Consider the following 25,074-nt stretch of genomic DNA (forward strand, 5'->3'; position numbering starts at 1 on the left):
ATTTTAGTTTTGTTTTGATTTTTGTAAATTCATATTTTCAGTTAAACACCATACCTTTAATCAAGATCCATTCAATAAGAATCCCTTATTTTCTAGAGCCCAAAATGTGTTCTGGTTACATTATAAATAATTAATTTAATAACAATTATCTTTAAATGATATGTAGGTTGTAACTCCAAAAAAAGCTACAGTTTTAATGCAGCTTCTCTGTATAAAGGCTGTGGATTCATGTAGTTACTAACTGTTCAGGGATTATGCATCACTTTCGAACCATCTGATTCACCCGACATCCTCAAATCAGCATGACTAATTAGTACAGACGTCTCCATTGCACAGCTTTCTGTTTTGTCTTCAGTTCACTTCCCACTTGACAAAGGCTTTTATTTCATCAGCTATCTGTAAGCAATCACCCGAACTGACAGTATCTTATTGAGGCCTGTCTCTGTCTCTTTCTGCAGCAGATTGTTCTAAGAGAAACACACTCTTGCCTTGCTCACTCAATCAGAACGGGTGAAATTAACAAAAATGGAATGACACAATCTGTCTTTAGCGATTTAATGTCATTCGGCTCAACAGCGGATGGGAATATTCCCAGCGGCCTTAATTTGTTAAATGTACGGCAGGTATTTAATGTAGGATGAAAGCTGGCATGCATCATATTACAAAAAAAAAAAAAAAAAAAATGAGGGACATGTGTCTTTGGAAAACGAGACCTCGCTGTTAGAAATCTCTGTTTACAAACACAAGAAAGGAAATCAGGCGTCATCAGTGGAAGAAGAGACGGCTTTGATCTGCTGAGACATCGGGTGTCACTTTTAAAGTCGATTAAGGACCATTACAGTATGTCTGCATGTGGGACTGCTCATTTCAAACATTTAGTGATTAAAGTCCATTCATGTCCCACTGTAAGTCTGCCATAATGACAGCTTGTATTACTTCCACCCAAATAAGATGTTTCAGTTAGCGCTTAGGAATCATTTGGGAAACTTCTAGTAAGTGTGCGTGGCAGTCAGTAGTTTATTGTCCTATTTTACTGACGCAGGTGTTGGCCTCTTTCAGACGGAGCTCGGCTATTTAAAAATTCTGCCATCACATTTGTTTCACTTTGTTCTGCATTAAATTCACTTATGCAGTACTTTAACCAGTTCTGTTCAGCTGTCCTGTGCTGTTTCAGATAAGTAAGCAGATTTAATTGTAGAACTTTAGGCTGGGGCACGCGTGTTTGCAGCCCAGGACTCTGCCAGCGGGTGGCTGAACAGAAATAGCCCATCAGGGGCACATAAGGTTCCGCTAGCATCCAGAAGGTCATTCATAATAGCCTGAGTGTTTCCTCTTACTTTCTCCTTCCTTGTCTTTTCTCGGCAGCGGTTGAAGTGCACCTCTCTATCTTCCTCATGCACACAATCATTCTTTCGCTTTCCCCTTCTCCATCCACCCCTCCTCCTCTGTTCTCTCTCTCTCTCTCTCTGACACTCTCGCTCCGCTGCTGTCCTCAGCATCTCCGTGGGGCGGTGACTAATTGCCCCCGTAAATCACTGAGCATGCCGCACGCTCCTCCGTTTATTTTTCCTGACAGTAATTTACTGCTTGCTCTTTTACACACTTGTCATTGCGTGTTTTTCCTCACATTAGAGTCCCGTGGAAAAAGGAGTGTAATTAACGGTGTGGAGCTCGCCGGCCGCCGCTCTTTCATCATGGTGTGATAATTGTGCTCCTTGTCTGTCACTGTAACCTCTCTCTCCATTTCCTAGCTGGCTCTCCCCACCCTATTTGTCAACCGCGTGGAATCGTGTGGCTTTCCCAACGCCCTCGCTCCGACGCCGCACGCCAAGGCACCAGTTTTCCTATTTGTCCGAAGCCTGGGTCATTTATATTCCCTGTGCCGCTTGTCAAAAATATTAGCCTGATGCGCTACGGAAGATAAAAGATTCATGGTAAACACACCTGGACTGGGCCCTGTGGTAACTAAGGATACCAGACTTCGTATCCGAATTGTGGCGCCGCATTGAAATGAGGGTCACACCGAAGCGTTCACAGGTTCACTGAGCTGAGCAACTACTTCCTGTCTTTACCAAAAGACGTGCGCTCATCAGCATATGCACATACTTCTCTTTCACAGGCCGCCGTCCATGAATAATCTCTGCTGCCGAAAAAAAACACAACTCTATTTTCAGGGTATACAGTGGATTCTATTTTTAACAGGGGTGGGACAGTGATTCACTGCTCGTCTCATTATCCTGTGTGGTTCTCCAGTCCCAATATATCTATCACTACTAACCCGCGCCCAAGAGGTTAACTCATCAATAACTTTCGGAGGGAGATGAACCCATCCGAGAGACTCTCTGGCTTTGACCCCGCTCTCTGCCCCTCTGCCAGAGCCCCCTAGCCTTCCCTCAAAGGTTTCAGTGGATTTTGATAATGTCTTTATTGGGGCTGTCATGGACAGGGGCTAATGGGACGTCTGGTCAAGATTTCAGGATCCATCACGGCCAGGCTGAGGAATTAGCATGGAGCTCATGCATCAGCTGCCAGAGCTGTCATCCCCCTCCCCGTCCCCCAGCTCCATTCATTACAGGCCCCTGCCGCGCACTTCTGCAGGGCTGCCGTGCACCCTGTCTCTTCTTGCACCATCCTCTTCTCCTCCACTATATTAACCGCCCCAGTGCCACCGCTGCCAGGCTGAGCTGACAAAGACCCCCTCACCACGCCTCTCAGTGTCAGCCCCCTGAACAGCAGCCACTAAATTAGGAGCCACCTTCAGCTCTTCCTTTTTGAAAACGAGGGGACTAGTCGGGGCAAGAAGTATTCTGGGAGAAGATGGCTGATGCACCATAACTCCTTCCTCTTGTCCTTTAAACTCCTCCTCTCAGCTCGTGGGTGTGTTTCTGCAATATGCAAGGGGGTAGCAGGACGGAATTGCGTGTTTAAAGCTATTAAGGGTAATTAAGCAGCCTTTGGCCCATGCCGTAATAGAGAGGGCCTTGACTTTGATTACTGTTGGCCTTCTCGGTGCTAGCGGGGTGCTTCGGTCTCATTTACGGACCGTGACCCATGGCACACACGAGCGTACCACTGAGGGCTGGGGTCCCGCCACTCCCGGAGAGAGAGTTGCCCGGCATTCTCTAGTTTTCCCTCTCTTTGTCTCGCTCTTGCATCAAAGGCAGCATCCGCTGAGAAGGTCAAAGTGAAAATGAAGGCAGGCGCGCCAGGCTACAGCTGGGGACGGTGGCCCCGGTCTTCTCCCCTCTTCCCCTCATTAACAAATCAAAGGTGCCCTGGATAGATTCACACTCCTCACCTGATTTTGTCCTTTTGCTCTAATCACGTAGCCACACAATCTTGACTGACAGTTTTCTGTATAATTGGCCCATGATCTGGCGCTGCTCTAATAACCAGAAAATCCCCTCTGAGAGACGGCCAGACACGGGTGACCTATCTCTACATCCCACACACACACGCTCGCGCTCCTCTAGATATACTGTATCGCGCAATACTTACACAGATCTGACTTATATCCACACGTTCAGCGCAAACACGCACTAGTGTCACCGGCGGCCACCCCCCGTCGCCATCTGCGCGGGCAGTGTTTGTGCCATGCTATTTGTGCATGGAAGAGAGCTAATCCTAATGTTCAATAATGATGTGAATATTGGATGAGCAACTCAGACAGAGGAGCCTCACTCGCAGCTTCTAATTACTGTTCATTTGCCAGAGTATCAAAGCCTAATTACTGCTCATCTCAATATTCCCCGGGACAGAGGGGGAGTCAAGGCAGGGTTTGGAGGAGACGGCCCCAGGAGATCAGTCAGTCAGCCTTTATCTCTCTCTCTCGCTCTCTTTCTCCATCTCTTACTCTGAATAGGTTAACACGGGTGTTTGTGTGTTCAGTTCCTTCCTGCAAGCAAACAAACAAAGATTCTACAAACAAACACACTGATCAGTCTGAGAGACAGCGAGAGAACTGGGGCCTATAATGCCAAGCTTATTGTTTCTTTGCTCTCTTTGCCTTGTGTTTTTAATGTGTTTTGGGTAAATATCAGACAACGGGAGGAGATGGGAGGAAGCTGCCAGCATATCTCTCATTCTCTCTTCAGATAAAAAGCATTTTTTTCCCCTTTTCCTCTCACCTAATCCTGACAGAAGCCACTGCAATCACTAGCTGCCACCCGTTTGACAGTTTCTGTCACCAATTAGCAGCTAAATCGACATCACCCAAAACAAGAAAACGAGGCAATTTATACGTCTGTTATTTATCGTTGGCTTGTGTACTGTATGTCTGGGTGCTTCCCTCTCATCTCTATCTCTCTTTTTGTCTCTATCTCTGTTTGCGTCTCTTTCTTCTCCTCAGATGCCTGTTCTTTCTCTCGCCCATCGCTCGGTCCTGATGGGCGGGGACTGGATCTCTCCTCATCCCTTATGAGGAAGTTTGGCGGCTGATTTTTACCAGCCCTTGCTCCTCGAAAATTTACAAGACGTCAACAAGCTTTTAATGAGGTGAGCCAAGCTGTTTTCCGGGCCCTGCGACTCGGTCCTACCTTTCTCTCTCCTACCTATCTCTCCAATGGGTCGTTCAGTGAGGAGATGCTTGTAACTCGTACACTTTGTTATCATTCAATCAACATGAAGACACAAACCAGTCATTGTGCTGCTGTTACTCTGGTGATTTACTCTGCTTTGTGATGCAGCATGTGTGCGTGTCACATTCCTTATTTCTCCTCCCTGTTAGACAAATGACGCTAGCTTGAGCTATTTGCATCTACACTATCCGGATCCGTACAATATTTGAAAGCAATTCTGATGTTTGATGATATTTTAATAGCATCCAGAATTAATAAACATAAGAAACCAGCCAATTGTACATAAATGTATTGAAGTTTACAGTTTTGCTCTAGTTTATTAGCTCTAGACTGGTTTATATATTTGACTATACTGAAGACTAACCAGTTTAATTTTTATAGTTTGCATGCACAAACACCCATATGTAATAAATCACAGGATGCATTATTATTTTTCTTGCTATGTTTGGTGCATGTGGTGTCTGTCTGTGGGCAGGTGTGCTGGTGTATGCTAGCTTTGTAATCATCTTTTCTATTTTATAGCAACCCTGTAGTGTGTAAGATAATAGGTGTGGATTACAAGACTCGTGGAGAATATAGAAAATCTATATTTCACGCAGCAAGGTGCAGGGACAACACATGTCAGATGTATTATAATGGAATGATCAAGATGTCAGATATGCCACAAATATGTACAATACAGATGAGCCTCTCAGAGGTGAATAGCTTATTGGCAGGTAGGTAAACATTATGACAATGGAGTTGTCTCAATCAATATTTGCTTTAGGAAGTCATTTGTTACTGAATGACATGTGATGAATATACTGCCAATAAAGTGAAGTGTGAGTGGATTGTATAAAAACAACAACAATGATTTAAAATATTCAAATGCCAAATTAAAGAAAGCAATCTTATCTTTACATTTATAATCAAATTTTATTATTATTATTATTTTAGCAAGACAAAACACCCACTCATCTATTTCTATTTTTATTCAAAGGGGCCTTGTTATCCTACGTGAAGCTTCCATGATATGATTTTTAAAGGCCAGCCATTAAAAGACTTAAATTATACATTGTGTCCGAGCTCCAGAAAATGTAAAAAGAGCAGATCATTATGTAATTACAGGATAGCAGAGCACGTCTCAGCTGGTGTGAGAGTGTTTGTTGTAATTACATGTAACATGGCAGTATGGTGCTCAGTTAACCCAGCAGAGGACTGAAGGCTCAGTGAGCTCTTGGCCTAAAGTGCTCCTCATTTAAATCGATCGAAAAAATCAATGAGGTGAAGTATGATTCTGCACTCTCTCTGCTCTGTCCCTTTCTCCCAAGCGCTCTCTGTTAACTCTCTTTTACCAGCTGACCTCATTCTCATACACGTATGTGAATCCGTCTGAAAGCTGACCAAAGCTTAGTTACAGGTAGGAGTGGTACTCTTAAAAATAAATGTGCTTCAAAAGGTTCTTCACAGCGATGCCAAAGAAGAACCATTTTGGTTCCACAAAGAACCATTCAGTGAAAGGATCTTTAAAGAACCATCTCTTTTTTACCTTTCTATAATCTGAAGAACCTTCTTTCACCACAAAGAACCTTTTGTGAAACAAAAAGGTTCTTCAGATGTTAAAGGTTCTTTATGGAACCATTTAGACAAAAAGCTTGCTTTTTTTTTTTTCAGCAGGGCATAGCCCTGACTGGCTGTATATTGTAAAGCTTTATGGATACATGTTTCTGTTTTCACAATACTAGCATACTACTTAATCTTTCTGATGTATCTTCTTTTATGAAGGAAATAGTATGAGAAGTATGCGAGAATGATCATTTTTTTAGTAGCAACAAGCTTGTTCTTTTTGTTTTAGAATAAAAGTGTGTGATATGTGACAAACTCAAATATAGCTCAACCTCATACACAAATATGTGACAAACTCAAATGTATAGTTAACATAAAATTCATCTTAAAATGTTAGTATATACACAGTATTTACACCATCCAGCCCATACGCATAAATATGGAAGTTCTATTGTTGAAAAATGACACTTTTTTGGTTCTGTCTCTGCACACTGTAAAAAAAAAAAAAAAAAAAAAAAAAAAAAAAAAAGTCATAAAATAACCGAAAAAATTACTAGCAGCTCACTAGACACGACATCATCCATTAATTTTACACACATTTATGTTACACTTTTAAAAATGAAGGTGTTTCACGATGCCATAAATAGAATACAATTTTTGTCTAAATGGTTCCATAAAAAACCTTTAACATCTGAAGAACCTTTCTGTTTCACAAAAGGTTCTTTGTGGTGAAAGAAGGTTCTTCAGATTATAAAAAGGTAAGAAAGAGATGGTTCTTTAAAGAGCCTTTGACTGAATGGTTCTTTGTGGAATCAAAAATGGTTCTTTATGGCATCGCTTGAAGAACCTTTTGAAGGACATTTATTTTTAAGAGTGTAACACTGAAACACAAAGCAACAAAATATAAAATTCTATTGTAACAAAATTGTAAAATTCTAAATACTGGTAAAACAGCTGTAAAAAATAAATACAGAAAAAAATCCTTCGAATTATACAGCATATTGTGCCCTATTTTTACAAATTAAATTAAATTAAATTAAATAATTGGCAAAAATAACTACACATGGTATTTTTATTTATGGTAGATATACTGTAAATATTTATTATGGTATATTTGGTATTGTAATATTTATTTATGGTAGATTTGACTTAAATTTGACTGACAGTTGTTTTTTATAAGCATATGAGTTCTCTTTTTATTTTTACTTCTCTTTCATCACTTTCTTTTTTTATCATTAATATTTCTACTTACATTACTGTATATTCTATATATATATATTTTTTTTTTTGTCTGTATAAGTTATATTTGTTCCCATTCTACTCTATCATTCTGTAGAGGAGTAAACAAAGCATTTCATTGTACTCTAGTAACTATGACAATAAAGCTCTTGAATCTTGAATATAAAAAAGTCACATAATACAAAGTCAGTATAATAATAATTGTGGCTTTGTGATGTTTTATTAACAAATTTCGGGGAGGAGCACATGCACATATTAACACGGCCAATTCATCATCAGTAATAACATCCATCTACCCAATCAGCACAAGAGAGAACCCCTATAAATAATCAAAGTCCTGCCTCCATTATTTCCAGTCTTTCAGCATCCCTCCACCACCCAAAATCCTCACCTTCAGCCCATTCCTCCTGGAGGAACACTCGGGGAGGGCGGGGAGCGATTGGGTCCAGGCAAAATGCAGAGCTCAGAACCCTCTTCCTCAGACAGGGGGAGTACCCCGTGCTCGGAAATAAGTAAAGAGCTCTGAGACCTCTCCCCGGACAACGCGCCAAATACATATAACTCTTGACTCCGTTTATTATATGTAAGTGTGAACTCATGAAAGCAACAATATATAATCCATTTAAAACACCTGGTTTAAAGATCCCCTCTCTGCTTTACATCACCAGGTCTGTTTTGGAAAGAGTTCAGTGGAAGCGCCCGTCAGTCGCGTCAAATGGCTCTGCTTAATCATGGAAGGCACTAAGGGGCTGAACTGATTCTGTTGAAGGGGGTGAGGAGTGAAAATGCTGACAGACAAACCTGCGCCGCAGGGGAACGGAGCGGCCACCACTGACACACTTTCGGCATGTTTCTGCTTCATAGCCATCTTTGCAAATGACTTGCAGAGCACTCAAGGGCAAGACCTTGTGCAACAGCGCAGTCGTTTAATGAATTTTAACATCTTTTGTGAGCGGTCACATTTACAGCACAAATCCCTCCAGTGATGCTGTGACTAAAACCGCTCAACCTGCCGCATTTAAATCCTTCTGTTCCTGTTAAAGAAAGCGCTCCTCCTTTTATGCAAACACTCACCTCGAGTGACTAGGATGTGTCTCCACTGTCTATCTCTCTGTACTTACCCACACACCATTGCCCATCCATACACATGACCTACAAAACAATAAATGACTTTTAGCCCTGCTGTAAAGTATAAAGTATTTAAAAATAGAGCCCTGGGGGCTGCTTTGTCCGTGGCTGGAGGCGTTATTATAGCCGGCCTGTCACGCGCCATCCCCTCAGGTCATTACTTGCGGGCAGAGCTGCAGCCTTTGGCAGCCTAACAGAGGCAGAGTGCTCCATTATCTGGAACAGGGAGCAAGGGAACGAGAGAGGGGAGGAGAGGAGAGGCCTGGACGCTGATCTGAGGAATGAGAAATGTGGAGATGGCAGTGAAAGCTGTGGGGAAAGGGGGAATGCTTTTCGGGACTGGCCCGGCTCCTAGACGCCACCCATTTGGAGCTTGATGCGCAAATGCTGGTGGTTTGGAGCGCAGGCAAAGGAAAGCTTAACCTGATCAAGGACATAATTGCATGTTTTTTTCATCCGCTTTCTTTTTTCGTTTGATGCATATATTCCCTTTGGTTAAATGAACGCCTCCCTGCCAAAGTCCAATCGTGTTGAATTTGTGGAGCAGGGGCTGGTCCTGCAGATGAGCAAACACTGCAAGGTGCAATAAGAGGTCTTTATTTTACACAGCTCAAAAGAATAAGAATGCAATCACGTCGCAGATGGTCTGTAATTCACAGATCTTTTATTCGTCTCGAAATCTCCCACGTCCCAAAACCACGTATCAATGCCCTGTTCATTGTTCTAGAATGGCTTGACATGAAAGGCAGCGTTGACTGAGAGAATAAATAGTAGTAAGAAGTGTCTGAACTCAGATCCTGACTGTTGACAGTGGATTGGAGGCATCTGGTCTTATGATGCTGCCGTACATTAGAAGACTAAGGCCATCAGCGATTCCCCACAAAGGGGTGTATAGACAGCCTCCAAGGGGTTTAATCTATAAGACAGACAAGACAACTTTATTTTACATTCCATCTGCTCTCAAAAAATAAATAAATAAATAAATAAATAAATTTGCTGCTTGTTTAACTTAAAATGCTACACATATTTGCTAATTTAATACTGTTCTTTAAACCTTTCCGTCATGAATTAATGTCACTGTGACATTTTAGTTCTCATTTAAAAATATTAAACATTTATGTTGATTACTTACAGCAACTCAGGGTTGTTCAGGTTTTTAAAGGGACAGTCCACCTAAAAATGAAAATTCTGTGTTTTAATTACTCACCATCATGTTGTTGCAAACCTGCAAGACCTTCATTCATCTTCAGAACACAAATGAAGATATTACTGTGCAAGGGAAATGCTGTGGTCCTCAAGACCGGGATTGCAAATGCAAATTGAACACGCAACACACAGACCACTGCTTTTAACTTTTTTTTTCTTACCCAAATTAAATGTTCAATATAGGAAGCAAGTTTGAATGTCTTGTTTAATCGGTGATGATAATAGTTAAAGAAAAGTTATTTAAAGGATTGAATTTGATTCAGCTGCAAAGACATTGGTAAATAAAGTGAGATTAAATTCATAAAGTTTAACTCTAATTTGTTTTTAATATTTATGGCCTACAGGAATGCATACAATTCTGTGTTTGTATTTACAACTGTGAAATCATATTTCTGATGCATATATTTAATCAGCACATACAGCACATAAGCCTATACTTCTGAGACAAATAACCTGACATAATGTGCTTTTATGTACCAACTTGGACTGGATTTGCATGCTTATAACAGAGGTGTAAGAAAAAAAAAAACTTATTTAAATAAAGTCCACCAGTTTATATTAGAGGCTCCTATATACCAATGTAACTGAGCAGAGAGATAGACTAATATCGTATCCGGTGAGACCTAACCAGCATAAACCTTGATGTTTCATATAGTGATGGGAAGATTGGATCATTTTACTGACTTGGATCTTTGTATTTCATTCAGAAAAATTATCAAATCCATGTTTTGTTTTTACTTTGCTGATATCATGCAAATGATAATGCAGCCAGTGACAAATTATGAGAAACCGAAATTATTTATTCACTGAGTCATTAATCCTTTTGTCAAATGATCATAGTCATCACACTATTCCCAAGTCATTAAAAATATTTTTTCAAAATGAACAAATTGTTCATGATCGACCCATCAGAATTCTAGCTTTCACCTTCTCCCTGACTTAGCCATATGTTACGTTCCTTATTTTCCAGCCAGCTGTTATTCGAATGGTGTAATGAATGATTCGGATCCTAATGAAACGTTCTTGTATATAGGATATGTAGATGTAACTTTTTTGGATGCCAGTCTGTCAATTCTACTTCTGTTTTTTTTTTTTTTTTTTTTTAAGTAAAAAGATAAATAAATAAAAATAAATAAATCTATATCGTCAACAGCCACAGTCAAACGTTTTATTTTATTTTTTTATTTTCACTTTTCAGACTTCAATTAAAAAATTTGATGTGCCCCAGTTAACCAACTTTTAGTATGGCCTAAAAGTGTGTATGGTTTCCTGTAAAGAAGTGTACATCTAAATGTTTAGCAGACATTTTCAGTATATCCACTTCATAATTGAGCATAACTATGTGCATCCTGTCAGTTTACATAAACTGTCCTCACAATCATCTTGTCACAGTTAAGATCCTAGGCTCTCCATATTTACATAATTCTACTTAACACTTCTTCACACTGTTTTGAAAAGATAGAAAAGAGTAACATGATTTGCATAGTTATCCATTTAATAGTAAATGTCCAAACCTGTCTGTTTTGCTATTGTGCTAATTGTATCTTTATAAAAGTTTACAGTGTTGTTGCAGCTTAAGTATGAAACGGAAAACAACATATTTTTAATCAGGTTAGATATTGGTTATTAAATAAATTATTAATGTAAATCGAATTAAATGCACATACCTGCCATATAAGTAGTTGAACATATTCATGTTTATATTTGAACACAGATCCTCCTCCAAAGCACAATTAATTATTGGCTGTTAAACTGTTAACTGATAAATATAGATTTTTAGTTTAATTTGTTTATTTAAAAAAGTTCACGATTATTAATTTGAAGTTTAATAATATGTATAAGCATTTGAATTAAAAATTAACTAAAGATATGTTAATCATTATATAATGTTTAATTAGTAAACATTCAAGCACATTATCTCATACATTTAGCTATTTGAATATTTATTTACTAATGTTAATAATGTTAAACATTATATAATGTTTGTTAACAATTTATTAATAAAAGTTAAAATAAACCCAACACTGCATGTTTTAGTTTTTCTTATCTGACACATTTGAGGTCTTGCAGTCTTTGGTTGCATTCGAAAGCTTAGGCTGTTGACTTGTTGCCTCTTTGCCTTATAAAGGAATGACAGGAAGCGTTTCTGCATGGAGGTACCACATGAAACTGATTTGAATGTGGTTCTGACGTAGCGTAATGGTTTACTGGCAACCTGGTCTCACAGAATTCCGTGAAATGTCCACGGGCCCTTAACTCAAAATCCGTGAAGCCATCACGGAATTGCCCCAAATTCCGTGACCCGGCCACGGATATTTCTCCAACGCAAGTCAATGACACTGACCTCCCGTGGTCCACACACGGATACCCGTTTCAATGACGGAGTACAGAACTCGCTGAACGGACGTGCTTTCTCATTTGGAAACGCAACATTTGAAGTATTTGTTTCTTTTCCAATATCAAATGCCATAATGACATTAACCAGACAGCTGTTGTAGTTATTGCATTGTCCTGTCATCATAAAAATTACGTTTGTTTCAGTTACAAAAGTCCCGTGATGGCACGGACCTCCACAACCTGACCTCACTCACTTGTTTAGGAACTTACAAGCTTTTCGTCGACACTGTTGCAATGGCATGTAATTAACTTGGCATTTTTTCTCGTCCTGTCATCATAAAATCCAGTTTGATGGCGTTTTACACACATTTTGTCCGAACTAAAATCTGTGATAGGAGCACGGAGTGAGTCTGTGCTCTAACGCAAGTCAATGGCACTCATCTTCCGTGGTCCGTACACGGATCGTTTCAGTGATGGAGTACAGACCTCACTCAATGGACGTGCTATCTCATCTGGAAACGCAACATTTGAAGTATTTATTTTTTACAACACCAAATACCATGACCAACCTGACTGTTGTTGTAACTATTGCATTGTCCTGCCATCATACAGATTCACTTTGATTCTGTTAGCCTAAATAAAATCTGTGATACGAGCACGGAGTGAGTCTGTGCTGAGATCACGGATAACTCTAACGCAAGTCAATGACACTCTTCTTCCGTGGTCCACACACGGAAACCCAGTCTCAAGGCAGTTCGTGATTTTGTCACGTAATTTAATCTATTTATTCGTGGCAGGCACACGTTTATTTCCTTATTTTCATGATTGCAGGACGTTTTTTAAACTAATGCATTTCAACTGGAGGCATCTTTCATGCATCAGCACAATATTTTCTGATTAATTATTATTATTATTATTTAATTTTTCACAGGACAACAGAAGAAACTCACTGAAACTTGAAAAAAAAAACCCGGAGCTTAACTTACTGTACAAAACTGAGCAACATACTGTATTGCTGGTGACAAAAACACATTAAAACTTTTTTAGCTGTAAAATGCGCAATGGTTCTTTTTTTACTTTTTCATTGATTTTTATTTTTTTCATAGGCCTAGATTTTTTTTTATTTTTTATTACAGAATTCAATATCAAGTGCTTGACACATAACTGCAACACATTTTCACATTAAGAAACAATTTAGTTTAAATAAAAAGAACAAAAAAATATATAAAAATAAATAAATAAATTATTTATTAGCGATAGGCCTACAGATTATTTTTTTTAATTTATTTTTTATTTTTTTACTTTAGACTCTAAAGTTAAAAGTTTTTATTAAGGCTATTGTAAAGGCTTCTTAAAAATGATGTCGCTGATGAGCCTCTGATCGCTGTCAGATTCTGTGATATGAATGTCCGCTAATGGGTTTAGAATGAGCCCCGCTCGGCCCGTGTTCTGGCTTACTGTAATATTTCACCTGTAATAAGACCGAAATAATATAATTAAAATAAAGAAATGAATGGATACATGATAACATCTAAATAAATGTTGATAGATTTAGCGTTATAGTTTTTAAAATATTAATAAACAGCAAATCAACACAGAAAGACCTAAATAATAATAATACATAATTAATAAACAGCGCCGCCCCTCCCACCACGCGCATCACGCGCTGTGCGTCAACCCCAAAGCGTCAAAAACTGAAGCGTGGTCAAGCGCCTCTAGCGTCACTGACATGAGATGTTTATCGCTTTGAAATCACGTTCAAGAAGTCTCATTCAGCACACATCGCGATACTTTCCATCAGTTTGCAAGAACTGCAGGTTGGGTGAGTTATACAGTCTATGGTGAGTAGTAGTAAATATGCTCTTTTAATGCCTGTCATAAAACGTATTCTGTCTTCTTTATTAATCAGATGAGCGCCTTATGTTTACTCTCTGTATTACATCGGTCATCCGAGGATGTCTTTGAGTTTCATTGTGTTTAACTAAATGAACACAGCTGCTAACTGGTTAAACTCTATCGGTCACGTGACGTGACGTGCCACAGACCTGGGATCCGTTTTATATTCATTTCAGGTTCAAAGATGTAAGTTGTATTTGTAGTAAAATCATGTTAACCATGACACCTACAAAAGTAGGTAAAACCCAGTAAACAAGACATTTACCATGTTTTTTTTTTTTTTTTTTTTACCACAGTAACTGTAGTTTTACTGTGGTATAGTAATAGCACATTAATCACCAAATTAACTATAGTTGTACCACTGTAATGGTAGTGTTTTAATGTGCTTTTATATGACTTATTTCACAGTAATCACATTTACTGTACCATGCTTGTAATACCTTTTTAATGTAAAAAAAAAAAAAAAAAAAAAAAAAAAAACATTTTTCCCATCTTGCAGTTCAATTCATATTTGTTTATATCTTAAATATTATGCTCACAGATCACTATTAACATTCTGTATATAATTCTGTTTTATGTTCTTTCCTCTTGTATTAATTTTTTAGCTGAAAAGACGTAAAGTAAGCAGTCACCCCAGTGGTGCTTGTGGAGAGGTATTCCTTCAGAAATGGAGAAGACAGAAAGCTGCAGAGGCAGGTTGGTCTGTGATAGTTTGTCCCTTTTATCAAACATTCCTGTTGTTATCATTTGCACAGCATTTTGTTGTTTCTTAAACTGTTGTACGGTCCAAATACCCACACTTGCCATCTTTGCACATTTCCTTTATTTGGCCCAAGTGAGCATGAAGATCACAATGTGTGTCGATCTTAACATGACAAAGTTCGTTTCAACTTTGTATTTTAAAAGAAACTTCTAAATGTCTTTCCAATAGTCCCTATTAAAGATGACAATTTATTTTGTGGTGCTTCTAATTAAGTGATAAAAAGAAGTTACAAATGATGTACAAAATAAATATACTTTTCTGTACACCAAGAAAACATGCAACACTTTGTTTTACTACTAAATTAGTCTCAATTTCTAATTATTATAATTAATATTTCACAAACATTGGAAAGTTGCGTGACCTCCTGTGAGATCTCTGCAAAAAGTCTCACATTAATTCCAAAACATGATGCATGATGGGATACACTAAGCGTTGTATAGCGCTCCGGAGCAGTATTGGAGAGGTTTAGTGTGTGTTAAGGATGCTGTGCTTTGGCATTATTAAGACCGGGGACAGTCTCATAGTCACGTACACACACTCTCAAGTGAATAAGACCTCAAGTGTGGGTATCTGGAAAGGGGAAAAGTCTTTAAAATGATCCCTAAATACAGTCGCACATCAAAGTCTTAATAATTCACTAATTCAATTTAACACTTGTATGATATTGTACAAGCCCCTGGACAATCTCATCTGACACTATCACAATATTGGAAAATCAGTTGCCCCACACAGTCAGAAAGTTTATATTGTTCATTGGCTTCTCATTAAATTACTTTAAATAAGCCCCATCAGTTCATGTTCCCACTATACGTGATCTCCATGACTAGATATTGCTAGTAATGACTTGCTTTTAATAATGGATGCATTTAACATTTAATTATACAGCATCTTTGCAGATTATGCTTTCATGGTCTAAAAAAAACACAGTAATGTTGCATTTAATTACATAATATTTCTATCCTTTCTGTCTTACAGGATTGTTTCCAGATAACACTGTAGTTCTCCGTCATGCACAAGGATTCACCTCTTTAACCCCCCCCCCACACACACACACACACAGAGAAATGGTTCCTGGATCAGTGACTCAAGACTTTGCAGTGGTTTGATTTCTGTAGAAGATGTAACTTTGTTTTAATTAACCTTATAATGAATACATTGTGACCTTCCAGCAACCCATATACTGTTCTGTATACATAACCAGTGATGACAACAATAGTTAAAAATAGCATTTATCATATTGATAAAGCATTGTGTTCTCTTTGTCAAGCTTCATACAGTAAACTTTACTTCTGGTGCTTTTATCATAAAAAAGCTTCAGTTCTCATCAGGAGTTTTAGTAAAGGACATATTCATGCACAGCAATCCCCTAGTTCCAGTCATGAAGTGAATGATGTTATTGTTAAAGTTATATTTCTGCATTTTTATGTAGCAGGTGTTTGTTTTCCTGAACACTTTATCTTTCTTCCATTGTTCGGACAATCAGTGTTTACGTGATGCTCTGCTGATTGAGTTTTATAGATGATATTGCATACTTGACATGCATGTCTTCATGATGTTTTTTTGTGAGTTTGAAACATTTACATTGTGTTGTATCACTTTTTGGTCAATAGAATCTTTTAAGAAAATGTATATTTTTACGGTGTTCTCTGAAAGATATATACCATATTTATAATGTTTTGTTTTTTAATAAAAGAAATTTACACACTGAAAATTGTTAACGTTTACAACATAACTGCCTTTTTTTTCTTCATAGTTTTATTCTTCAAAAACGAGCTTGGTGACAGTGCAGTAATATGCGCACTTTGTCTTTAAATGAGTTTGACATATCAATAAATACTGGAAAACTCTTACAAAATTATGTATGTTCATTATGCTTTATTTCAGTTTTTATTCCTAGAGATTAATTGGTAAAGAAAGGCAAATCACAGAAACAAATTTAAATAATTTAATAACTTAATAAATTCACTCTTTACTTTTTATTAGTAAATGCTCTTGTCTTTGGTCAGGAAAAAATGTATCTTTTAAATTGAATGAAATGAATCTATTGGTTAGATAAGATAAAACTGTGACTGTGCAGTTCACATCACGTGTTGTACACACACATGTACACATCGATATTGCCAAATTGTTGTCAAGCTGAATAACAATAATTTCTGTATTTGCATTATTGTTGGAAGAAAGTGTAGACGTTAATAAAACACTATCTAATAGGTGGCAAATTTAATTTATTGTTAACCAATCTATCCCTTTAGCCGAAAAACGGAAAACAGCGTTCATGAATGACAATAAATGGTTAAGGAAGTGTGATGACGCTGCTCAGCTTTGATGTCATTGGCTGTGAATGTCCCTTGTCATCGCAGGACTGTCTGTGGTTGGATTATCTTTTAACCCATATTAAACAGCGGATCATGTTACAAAAGTATGTTTTGCTGCTATTATCACATTAGTAAATATATTAAGTCAACATTGGGTGTTTCTATGTTGAGAAAAATCACCTTTTTACCGAGATCCTAACACTAACCCTAAGAATAACTTCAATGAACTACAAAAAACAGCGCCTAGTATTCCCTTTCCATAGATAGAACGATGGAGGCTTATGGGTAATGTAGTTTAAAAAGTTTTATTAACGAAATGAAATAAATAATATATTGAATGGTAAACTAGACATATAAATATGTTCACTGTGTAAACCACTATGATATATTTGAGAGGCATGGTGAAATTTAGTATTTTAGAGTATGCAATACGTAAAATGCCTTTATGCCACCTTTCCATTTATTTCTGAAAACTGTGCCCAACATTATTTTATCAGCATAGCATAAGTAGTAATCATGCTGATTTTCGCTTTGATATGTTAATTGGACTCTGATTTACAGCCATTTGAAATGTACAGTTTTTGGCTCTTCCGGGGGGTGCTACTGGGCCCCTGGGGGTAGAAGGGCAGTAAAACCTACATATATGTATTCTCCTCATCATGGACAACAAACCGAGCTGAGTCACATTTATATCTGACAGTTTTCACAGTCCTCTGTTTTCTAATTCTTACATCATTGCTATTATACCTTTTGACAGGACATTGTGAGGCCATCTGATGAAACATGGAAAAATTATAAAGAAATGTTTTGATAATAAAAATAATAGATTATTTATTTGATTTTTGAAATAAACATCAATAAATATAATGGATGAACCTGCAACAACATGCCATTATCTATTCCCCACTGTTAAGCAGTAATCAAGGACAATGTATACACTTTGTGATACTTCACTATTACACAAGGACAAATTCATTCATATATATATATATATATATATATATATATATATATATATATATATATATATATATATATATATATATTACTAATAACTAATTAGCAGAAATCAGCGTAAAAATGTCCTCTCACCCCTGTCTCTTGCTCCTCATGTGCTGGACATCAGTAATGTGTGTGCTCTTGGTTTTAATGCAGTACAAAATCAACGTTGATCATTCCTGCTACATTCTCAGTTATCCCTCAAGTGTTTGTAACTATAAAGCCCATGGCACCATCTTGTAATGCAAAATAATTAATCTCGTAACTCCCTTTCTTTCACAAAACAATTGGCATTTGTTACTAAATATAAACAATAATAACTTTCTGGTGTACTAATGTCCCAGATGTCATTAATCTGATCAAATATTTTTATGTCTTAAGTAAAAAATAATCCTAATAATGATTATGTAGTTTTTCCAAGTCTAAAATAAACACATATGAGCCTACCTAGTAAAATGATGTATTTAACAAGAATCTTCAGAACACAATATTCATCATATTCATTTTATTGAAGCATAGACTATAAAGATGATAAAGTAGCATCAAGACAAATAAGATTCAAGGAAAATAATTATTCATAATCAAAAATACATTAACCTCATATATTAATCAGTTCACACAGATGAGTGATGAAATGTCCTTAAAAGTCACAGTCCCATTCAGTCAACTGTGATACAGATCATGTGATACTTATAAGACATGTGATACTGTTTCAGAAAATAATGATTCCTTATCAACACATCTAAACTGGTTTCATCGTGATCTTCTCTCGTGTCTGGAAACAGCTTTTGGTTGATATCCAGCACTGATGTGGTGTAGCTTGTTCTCAGCCAGAAGATTAGATTAGATTAGATTAGATTCAACTTTATTGTCATTATGCAGAGTACAAGTACAGAGCTAATGAAATGCAGTTAGCATCTAACCAGAAGTGCAAGAATATAGTGTTTTATATACATAAAAGTGCAGAGTAAGTAAAGCTATGATATACAGAATTTACAGTGGAGTTGCTATATACAATATTGATCAGAGTATATACAGAATATAAATATGAATGTAATGTAGGGAGTGTATGTACATTATGAACAGAGCAAAGAAGGATTATATATACATTATGAATAGCAGGAACTTGAGAACAGTGGTAATAAATACAGTTGAATGAGTGTGCAAAAGTATAGTTTAACAATTTATTATATGCAAAATAATAGTAGTGCAATTATATTTATTGTAGAAATAGTTTACTGTGCTTGTACAGTAACAGCTTTAGACAGTTTATAGTGTAATGGATTTAACCATGTGCAGTCTGTGCAAAATATGAGTAGTGCAATACATGTATGTAAAGTACTGTGACCAGTGCAGTAAAAGAGCAGGTGCAGGTTAGATTGGTGGTGTGGCGTTCAGGAGTGTCACAGCCTCGGGGAAGAAGCTCTTCCTGAGTCTACTAGTTCGAGAGCGTAGGCTTCTGTAACGCCTGCCGGATGGAAGGAGGGTGAAAGGTCCATGGTTAGGGTGAGAGGCATCCTTGATGATGTTTCTTACCCTGCCCAGACAGCGCTTCTGATAAATGTTCTCTATGGAGGTTAACTGGGTGCCAGTGAGATCTCCCAGTCCTAAGATCCCAGACCTGGTCAAAGTGAAACAAACAATCCAGATGAAGTTGTTTAATGGACAGAGAGCTCATCTTATGTTCTGTGTGATTTTAGCAGGGTGAGTAACTATGACCCTTGTAGTACTGTACACTTACCATTCTTCAAGCTGTTTTAAGATCTTTTGAGAAGCTTTTTCTCTGAAGACAATTTACCACATCCTCTTCTTTCAGTCCTTTCAAGAGCATCACTTGGTCAAAACCCCTCATTTGGTTGATGAGATCATCTGTACAAAGTAAAATTGTTAAAATACTGCAATAAACAATTTCATTATGCAAGAATTTAGAAAAAGTTACAGAGGCAAAGGACTTGCTCATGAGACTCCATTAGCTTGTGTAGTTCTCAGAGACTCTAGAATTCATCTATTGTTGCAGTAAATGTGTTTTCTTCCTCTAGAATCTTTCTCCAGAGTTAATGACTTCTCTCACAAATGTGTTTTAGTCTGTGCAGTGTAAGGCCTGGCTTCAAACCAATCAACTATCAATTCACAATTTATAACACAACATTCAAAAAACAGTGAGATAATGTCAATTGGTGTTTATATCAATTAAACCACTTTTATGGCACTTGTATGCTTTTAAGAATAACAGGTGGTGTTTTTTTAAAACTTTAGATTAAAAATGTTCCAGTCAAACTTTGCTAACATGCTATAATTATTATAGCTGTATCAAATAAAATAAAATAAATATAAAAACATTGGAAAGAATAATTACGGCTGACATGACCAGTCCTGTGAGAGATCATCATAAAGTCCTGTAACACAGCATTGCTTCAACACACACACATACCAGTGGACTTCTGTTTGCTTGAGCACAAGATGACCATCTTCATTTCTCATCCTGAGCAAATCATTTCCTTGGTCTTCCTTCTCTTCTGTGAAACAAGATAATCTTACTCTGTGTGCAATGAGCAATATTGCTCATTAAACATATAATTAAATTAATTTAAAGTAAGATTCAGACCAGAGCATTTGATGTGTAAACAAATGTACCTGGGAAGAGCTGATCGTGGCAAGAGTCGCTGAGACTCAGTAATAGCTCTTTTAGTTTTTAGGAAGGTTTGTGAGGGTTGGCTCCCCAAAAACTTCTGAAAAAGAAGAACAGCATTATCTGCAAACAATCCTGTAAGACAGAAAGAAAGGAAATATTATTTCATTACATGCAACTTATACATTACTATATACTTTAACTTATACATTACTTACATACATTATTTTTTAGAACATGAAAGCATTAGTGAATTATTAAGACTTTGATGTGCGACTGTATTTAGGGATCATTTTAAAGACTTTTCCCCTTTCCAGATACCCACACTTGAGGTCTTATTCACTTGAGAGTGTGTGTACGTGACTATGAGACTGTCCCCGGTCTTAATAATGCCAAAGCACAGCATCCTTAACACACACTAAACCTCTCCAATACTGCTCCGGAGCGCTATACAACGCTTAGTGTATCCCATCATGCATCATGTTTTGGAATTAATGTGAGACTTTTTGCAGAGATCTCACAGGAGGTCACGCAACTTTCCAATGTTTGTGAAATATTAATTATAATAATTAGAAATTGAGACTAATTTAGTAGTAAAACAAAGTGTTGCATGTTTTCTTGGTGCACAGAAAAGTATTTTTATTTTGTACATCATTTGTAACTTCTTTTTATCACTTAATTAGAAGCACCACAAAATAAATTGTCATCTTTAATAGGGACTATTGGAAAGACATTTAGAAGTTTCTTTTAAAATACAAAGTTGAAACGAACTTTGTCATGTTAAGATCGACACACATTGTGATCTTCATGCTCACTTGGGCCAAATAAAGGAAATGTGCAAAGATGGCAAGTGTGGGTATTTGGACCGTACAACAGTTTAAGAAACAACAAAATGCTGTGCAAATGATAACAACAGGAATATTTGATAAAAGGGACAAACTATCACAGACCAACCTGCCTCTGCAGCTTTCTGTCTTCTCCATTTCTGAAGGAATACCTCTCCACAAGCACCACTGGGGTGACTGCTTACTTTACGTCTTTTCAGCTAAAAAATTAATACAAGGGGAAAGAACATAAAACAGAACAGATAGAGTTTAACCAGTTAGCAGCTGTGTTCATTTAGTTAAACACAATGAAACTCAAAGACAGCCTCGGATGACCGATGTAATACAGAGAGTAAACATAAGGCGCTCATCTGATTAATAAAGAAGACAGAATACGTTTTATGACAGGCATTAAAAGAGCATATTTACTACTACTCACCATAGACTGTATAACTCACCCAACCTGCAGCTCTTGCAAACTGATGGAAAGTATCGCGATGTGTGCTGAATGAGACTTCTTGAACGTGATTTCAAAGCGATAAACATCTCATGTCAGTGACGCTAGAGGCGCTTGACCACGCTTCAGTTTTTGACGCTTTGGGGTTGACGCACAGCGCGTGATGCGCGTGGTGGGAGGGGCGGCGCTGTTTATTAATTATGTATTATTATTATTTAGGTCTTTCTGTGTTGATTTGCTGTTTATTAATATTTTAAAAACTATAACGCTAAATCTATCAACATTTATTTAGATGTTATCATGTATTCATTCATTTCTTTATTTTAATTATATTATTTCGGTCTTATTACAGGTGAAATATTACAGTAAGCCAGAACACGGGCCGAGCGGGGCTCATTCTAAACCCATTAGCGGACATTCATATCACAGAATCTGACAGCGATCAGAGGCTCATCAGCGACATCATTTTTAAGAAGCCTTTACAATAGCCTTAATAAAAACTTTTAACTTTAGAGTCTAAAGTAAAAAAATAAAAAATAAATTAAAAAAAATAATCTGTAGGCCTATCGCTAATAAATAATTTATTTATTTATTTTTATATATTTTTTTGTTCTTTTTATTTAAACTAAATTGTTTCTTAATGTGAAAATGTGTTACAGTTATGTGTCAAGGACTTGATATTGAATTCTGTAATAAAAAAAAATAAAAAATCTAGGCCTATGAAAAAAATAAAAATCAATGAAAAAGTAAAAAAATAACCATTGCGCATTTTACAGCTAAAAAAGTTTTAATGTGTTTTTGTCACCAGCAATACAGTATGTTGCTCAGTTTTGTACAGTAAGTTAAGCTCCGGGTTTTTTTTTTTCAAGTTTCAGTGAGTTTCTTCTGTTGTCCTGTGAAAAATTAAATAATAATAATAATAATTAATCAGAAAATATTGTGCTGATGCACGAAAGATGCCTCCAGTTGAAATGCATTAGTTTAAAAAACGTCCTGCAATCATGAAAATAAGGAAATAAACGTGTGCCTGCCACGAATAAATAGATTAAATTACGTGACAAAATCACGAACTGCCGTGAGACTGGGTTTCCGTGTGTGGACCACGGAAGAAGAGTGTCATTGACTTGCGTTAGAGTTATCCGTGATCTCAGCACAGACTCACTCCGTGCTCGTATCACAGATTTTATTTAGGCTAACAGAATCAAAGTGAATCTGTATGATGGCAGGACAATGCAATAGTTACAACAACAGTCAGGTTGGTCATGGTATTTGGTGTTGTAAAAAATAAATACTTCAAATGTTGCGTTTCCAGATGAGATAGCACGTCCATTGAGTGAGGTCTGTACTCCATCACTGAAACGATCCGTGTACGGACCACGGAAGATGAGTGCCATTGACTTGCGTTAGAGCACAGACTCACTCCGTGCTCCTATCACAGATTTTAGTTCGGACTATAGCCAAAATGTGTGTAAAACGCCATCAAACTGGATTTTATGATGACAGGACGAGAAAAAATGCCAAGTTAATTACATGCCATTGCAACAGTGTCGACGAAAATCTTGTAAGTTCCTAAACAAGTGAGTGAGGTCAGGTTGTGGAGGTCCGTGCCATCACGGGACTTTTGTAACTGAAACAAACGTAATTTTTATGATGACAGGACAATGCAATAACTACAACAGCTGTCTGGTTAATGTCATTATGGCATTTGATATTGGAAAAGAAACAAATACTTCAAATGTTGCGTTTCCAAATGAGAAAGCACGTCCGTTCAGCGAGTTCTGTACTCCGTCATTGAAACGGGTATCCGTGTGTGGACCACGGGAGGTCAGTGTCATTGACTTGCGTTGGAGAAATATCCGTGGCCGGGTCACGGAATTTGGGGCAATTCCGTGATGGCTTCACGGATTTTGAGTTAAGGGCCCGTGGACATTTCACGGAATTCTGTGAGACCAGGTTGTTACTGGTCTACAAGAAAAAAACTAAACGAAAATATAACAAGCTTTGGTGATAACGGAGAGAATATTTAATTACTATAAGAGTAAATCTTACTCAGAAACGCAACATTCAGGTGCCCTGGTTATTTTATTTTTAGCTCAACTGTCACGGAATGGAATACACAGAATTGTGGGATATCAAGGCAGTGAAGGACACATGTTGCCTTCAAAAATGTATCAGATCTCAGGAGATAGGATGTGAAGCTAACATTGGATTCGGACATGCTTTGATGCCATCATACCTTTGAATATAAATCAAAATTAAATCAAATAAAATTTTATTTATAAAGCACATGTAAAAATCAACCGTTTGGCCAAACTGCTGTAAATGACAGTTAAAACCAAGAAATAAAACAAGTAATATGAATGGATGAATGGATTTTCAATGCTTCAAAAAATTCTAACTGACCCTCTGATGTCACATGGACTACTTTGAAGATGTTTTTATTACCTTTCTGGACATGGACATTATACAGTACATACATTTTCAATGAGGGGACAGAAAGCTCTCTGACTAAATCTAAAATATCTTAAACTGTGTTCTGAAGATGAACGGAGGTCTTACGGGTTTGGAACGACATGAGGGTGAGTCATTAATGACATAATTTTTATATTTGGTTGAACTAACCCTTTAAGCATGGATTTAAATTCAGCTAATGTAGAAGCAGTTCCAACACATAATGGTGTGATTGTTCCACAGCTTATGGCCAGCCACTGTGAAAGCTCGATCCCCACTCTGTTGTAGACAAGATTGTGAGACAGACAAGATATGTTGATCTCTTGATCTAAGTGATCTAGATGGGTTATGTGTAACAATTAGGTCAGATAAGTATTTGGGGGCTTAACTGCAGCGAGCTTTAGAAACTAAAACAAAAATAAATAAATAAATGCAATCAGTATCGAACTGGCAACCAGTGTTTTGAGCACAGAATTGGAGTGATACAATCACGTTTATGGCTGCCCATGAGCAGCTGCATTTTGAACCATTTAAACATTAGAAATTGAGGAGAGAGATAGCAGAGTTACAATAGGCTAATCAAGTCATGTTATAAATGAAAGAAGGAATAACTGTTTCAAAACAAATTCTACAGCCTCCAAAGGCTAATCGGATGCAGTGTTTACGAACAGGTTGATAAGTTGAATCAGGTATGTTTGATTAGTTGGC

At 37.2% G+C, this 25,074-nt stretch overlaps 1 long non-coding RNA gene across 1 annotated transcript; it reads right to left on the reverse strand.

The window, feature by feature from the left end:
* Positions 1-18,495: 18,495 nt before the first annotated feature.
* LOC127959270 (uncharacterized) lies at positions 18,496-24,235 on the reverse strand. Its single transcript, XR_008154233.1, has 5 exons — positions 21,589-24,235; positions 20,640-20,769; positions 20,437-20,521; positions 19,747-19,874; positions 18,496-19,626 (listed from the first exon to the last, which is right to left on the reverse strand). It is a non-coding gene; the product is annotated as an uncharacterized LOC127959270 (long non-coding RNA).
* Positions 24,236-25,074: the final 839 nt, after the last annotated feature.

Source organism: Carassius gibelio, chromosome B6 (assembly GCF_023724105.1).
Source record: "Carassius gibelio isolate Cgi1373 ecotype wild population from Czech Republic chromosome B6, carGib1.2-hapl.c, whole genome shotgun sequence".
Lineage (NCBI taxonomy): Eukaryota > Metazoa > Chordata > Actinopteri > Cypriniformes > Cyprinidae > Carassius > Carassius gibelio.